Consider the following 5,140-nt stretch of genomic DNA (forward strand, 5'->3'; position numbering starts at 1 on the left):
CTAATGCTATGAAATGCATGTCATATACCTCACTAATAATATGAGCATAAAGGAAATTTACATTACACAATTTAACATGCTCCTTCATAGCAACGTCTAGAGATTTAATATACACCAAAGGCATATAAATTAACATCTAAGCATGCTTTTCTTATAAATTCGTCAACCCATACAAGTATAGATTCCAAATACAACATTCTCAAGACAGTTAACTTAAAATTAAGCATGTTCTACAACAAATATGGAGAAATAATTTACAAAGGGACAAGAAAAACATGGATTAGAGACCCCAACCTTAAAATTGTGCAAAACCCCCAATTTGCTCTCAAACCTCTAATTTAGAGCTCCTTCAAATGATGGCTAAAAATAGATTGGCTCCGATCTATTCAAAGCCCTCGACGCGCTCTTTAATTTGCCGTAAACGACACTCAAAATCTCCAAATAGTGAGAGAGGGGTCTAGGATTGAAATTTGAAGGAAAAAGAAAAAGAAAAAGGAAATTGTGAGGGAGATAGAGAGACTTACGGGAGTGAGAGAATTGAAAGACCAAATGGTCTCTAGACTACTTATAGTGGTTGTGGGCCCCATCTTAATTTTTATTTTCTTTTCCCTTTTATTTTATTTTCAATTTAAACCAATTACATACATGTATAAATACACATTTAACTTACAATCACTTAAAACACAATAAATAAAAATGAACATGATGCAAATGAACCCAATCAAAATACTCGTATGCAACAGTCCTGGTAACGGGTCCCACACGGGATCGTCCGGCCCGAAAAACTGAGAAAATGCACAAATGGTCACCCTTGTATTTCAAAGAGTCCTGAACTCAATGAAATGCCCCAAACAACTTTAGGACATAACCGACATACCTCGTAGTGTCCGGTACGTAAGACAACAAAAGACAAAAATGCCCCTGCAACGGCAAAATTTCTGAAAAATAAAAAATGCCAAAAATTGGGAACATCACACCACCAACCATCCCTTGTACCTCAAACCTCTATCAGCCCCAACATAGTAAAATGGGACCTCCCCAGAAGTTATCTCTGCAATTTTGTCGATGCACAACTGATCCGTGAGCTGCTCCTTCAAAACTTTATGAATAATAGAAGGCGTAACTACCATACTAGCCATAAAATCATCCGACAACGCATCTACCATTTTCAAAGCATTCCACTCAGTAGTCGTTCACAAACTAGTAACAGGTCAGTGACGGAGTGCATCTGCCACCACATTCGCTTTCCCTGGATGGTACTGTATAGAGAATTGATAGTCGTTCACAAACTTTAACCATCGGCGCTGTCTTATATTCAGCTCCTGCTGAGTGAACAAATATTGCAAACTCTTGTGATCACTAAATAATTTGAAGGATTCTCCCAACAGATAATGCCTCCAAATGCATAAGGCAAAGACCACAGCTGCTAACTCCAAATCATGTGTTGGATAATTAAGCTCATGAGGCATAAGCTTCCGAGATCCATACGAAATTAGTCACTCATCCTACATCAAAACACATCCGAGACCCGTCAACGAAGCATCTGTGTAGATAAGATACTCAATCCCGCTCTGTGGAGTAGACAGAACCGGTGCAAAAGTCAACTTGCGCTTTAGCTCATCAAAAGCTTTCTGACAATGTCCATCCCACACGAACTGTACTAATTTCTTAGTTAGGTAAGTAAGCGGTCCCACTATCTTCGAGAACCCCTGAATGAGCCTACGATAATATCTTGCCAACTCGAGGAAACTCCGAATCTCGGTAGGTGAAGTAGGCTGTCCCCACTCTACCACTCTGAAACTTTGGCTGGATCCACTGCTATTCCCCTTTTTGACACCACGTGACCCAGAAACTTCACTTCTTATTGCTAAAATTCACAGTTCTCGAACTTGGCACATAGCTGGTGCTCACGAAGCGTTTGCACGACTATTCATAGATGTTTAGCAAGATTGTCCTCTGACTTTGAATAAATCAAAATGTCATCTATAAAGACAATGACAAACTGATCTACATAAGCCCTAAAAACACTTTTCATTAAGTCCATGAAAATCGCAGGTGTGTTAGTCAGTCCGAAAGGCATGACACGAAACTCATAAGACCCATATCTAGTGAGAAACGCTGTCCTCGAAACGTCTTGCTCCCTACCCCGCTGTTGATGATACCCAGAATGCAGATCACAAGGAAAGGGTCCCATGTTGATCTAAACCGCCATCTAGCTTTCTGGGTTGAGATGAGATGGAAGTTCTTTCATTCCAGTGAAATAGTAAGGATGCCCGGTAAATAGATCGAGGGACATGAGAAAAGCCGCCTTCCTTCCGTAGACACCAGTGAGTGAGCTTTGCTTTTTTGGAGTGGCCCACTGACCCCTAATCTCCTAAAGCCACTCATTAGGGAATACCGGCCAAATTTCTCTGTCTGCCGCTTTTTTTCATAACAGAGCCATTATTCCCGGCTGGCATAGAAGTCTCTCACGCGGATTGAAGGAGATGCATTTCTGTGGTGGTATTGGATAAGCTCTCAGGGAATAATCTCTTTCTTCTTTCTTTTCCCATGACGACTCGGAACAGGCAAATCAAAAATTTCACTTCGAATTTTGGACCTCAACATCCTGCTGCTCATGGTGTTTCACGATCAGTATTGGAAATGAACGGAGAAGTGGTGAAACGTGCGGAACCACATATTGGATCACTCCAGTGCGGCACGAAGCCATTGACGCCGAGTCGGCTCTTATGCCACTAGCTATGCCCTGCTTGGTCCCCCTAGTGGTGGAGGTTCCTAGTCATGAGCACCGGACTAAGGGGCGGTTGAGCAACTAAATTTCACCGCCCTACCTTACTATAACATAGGGACAGAAGGGAGAAGGTTGTGAAGGTGGCCTCGTTATCCACACCTCCGGTCGAATGAATGGAGGACCGACCGAGACCCAGATTTTCATAAGCATTGACGGGTTCTGGAGTACCTGTCAAGGGCGCTAGCGCATACCCCGGGGTGATCATCACCATCTGCACCTCACATCTCGGCACAGTGGAACGTGTAACCCGTCTGCTGTTCCATTCAACGTGATTTGTTCCTGTAATCTATAGCCTAACAGAACTAGGACAACTCGCCCATATAGCCAGCGGGGAGGATGGCACTACTGGCCAAAGACCGTCTGGTGAAAACGCCGCAGGCGCGAAGCGTGGTAGGCCTGCGCCGGGGAGCATAGCATAGGGAGGAAAAGGAGCCCGGACGGGTGGAAGAGCCAGGGGAGGCCTGGTCATTTGACGGAAATGGTTGGCTTTTCCCTATTAGAGAAGGCCCTATGGAGTCAAGGGAAGTGCATGAATTCTTGGAAAAAGAGGGAACGAGCCTATATCAATAATGTAATAAAGCAAATGAAATTCATAGATAGAGTCAACGGTACGACAGACAGCGCTGCCTACACGTGAATTCGCTTCTGAGGTTGAGCAGTCTCAATTTCACTACAGGATTTTCAAATGAATGCTGGGCTGGGCCACCTCGAATTTCATGAGCCGCATGCGAGGAGACCCGTACGTACAGTTTTTAGGGGGATCTGGTCGAAAAAGCGGCCTAAGCCCACCCGACTAGAGGGACTGAGAAATTGATAGAGTACAAAACTTATTTTCAAGCTTTACCTTATTCTGATCGTTCAGAAGGCGATCGCGAGGTCACTGAATGAAGTCCTCCATTTCTTTCGGAGGTGCTGACCTGCAGTGAGGCAAAGATGACTAAGTGACATATTGAATATGGCGACGAAAACAGCATGTCGTAGAAGGAGATAACAGGTGGAGCCACTATTAAGACTAACGTATCTACAACTATATCCCCGAGCGGCAGTCAAACGGGGGCGTGAATGCGAGATGCCAGCGGAATGATCGACCGGACAGAGGCTAGGGCTGCTTCCTTCCCACCGCGTCCTTCCTTGTGTGTCGGAGATATAAAGCGAGTACACCGGAAAAGAATGGGAGCTGGGTCGATCTATTTTATGGCGAAGCATCTGAAGCATAACTGCACACTCACACGATCTTTGCCGAGAGATAGGAACATTCGGTGGAACCGATGAACTACACTTGCTTCTGGATAGATGTGTGGGACAGAGGGCTCGTGGTACCTCTGCTGCCCACCCTTCCTCCTCTGCTTTGAGAACAGTGTGAACGAAGAGTGGGCAAAAGGGAAGGAGGTCCTCAGTAGGAGTCGCACACTGACTTGAGCAGTGCGGGAGACTGGGGAATGGTTCGAGTAAACTCCCATGGGTCCGGCAAAATCACAGACGAAGCTTTACAACGATAATAGGGCTTTGATTGTTTTTTTTCTTAGTGATTGGAAAGTAGGGCTCCTATTGAAAAGGCTTTCCCTCCCTCAAAAGTCGGCCAGCTTTCAATACTAGTTGTTACGTTACACTGACATTTTTCCAATATTATGGAATAGCATGGCCTGGGGCTAAGGTCACTCCAGTGGGAGAGCCGTGTTATGGGTGACCTTATTGCACGGTTCAGAGAGCACTTGTGTATGTGATGCAAGTGAACGTGTACGAAAAAGCTGTCGTCAAGTTTCGTTCTTCGTTCCGTCGTCGACCCTATCTATGTTTCTACGATGGCCCAAGAACACGCTCATTCTTCAGCCGTAGAGAGACTTTTGAATTGCGAGGTACCATTACGAGCTCAATATATACGAGTTTTATTCCGTGAAATCACTCGAATTTCAAATCATTCACTTGCTTTAACTACTCATGCTATGGATGTGGGAGCATCAACTCCGTTCCTGTGGGCTTTTGAGGAGCGGGAGAAATTATTGGAATTCTATGAAAGAGTCTCGGGAGCCAGAATGCATGCCAGTTTCATACGACCAGGTGGAGTGGCACAAGATCTGCCTCTTGGCTTATGTCGAGATATTGATTCCTCCACACAACAATTTGCTTCTCATATCGATGAATAAGAAGAGATGTCAACCGGCAACCGTATCTGGAAACAACGATTAGTGGATATTGGTACTGTCACTGCGCAGCAAGCAAAGGATTGGGGATTCAGTGGTGTAATGTTAAGCGGTCGTGCGACATAAAGACATTAATAGCAATATGGGGGAAGTTCCCATCAGGCAATAACGGTTTTGTCTGACCTTACTTAAGTATGCATATTATGTC

The 5,140-nt window shown here is 44.6% G+C and overlaps 1 pseudogene; it reads right to left on the reverse strand.

The window, feature by feature from the left end:
• Window positions 1-3,636: 3,636 nt before the first annotated feature.
• On the reverse strand, window positions 3,637-4,783 carry LOC132286106 (uncharacterized; annotated as a pseudogene).
• Between the last annotated feature and the right edge of the window lie 357 nt (window positions 4,784-5,140).

This window comes from Cornus florida, unplaced genomic scaffold (genome assembly GCF_030987335.1).
Source record: "Cornus florida cultivar Cherokee Brave unplaced genomic scaffold, ASM3098733v1 CherokeeBrave_3.0.0_Hap2_Chr11, whole genome shotgun sequence".
Lineage (NCBI taxonomy): Eukaryota > Viridiplantae > Streptophyta > Magnoliopsida > Cornales > Cornaceae > Cornus > Cornus florida.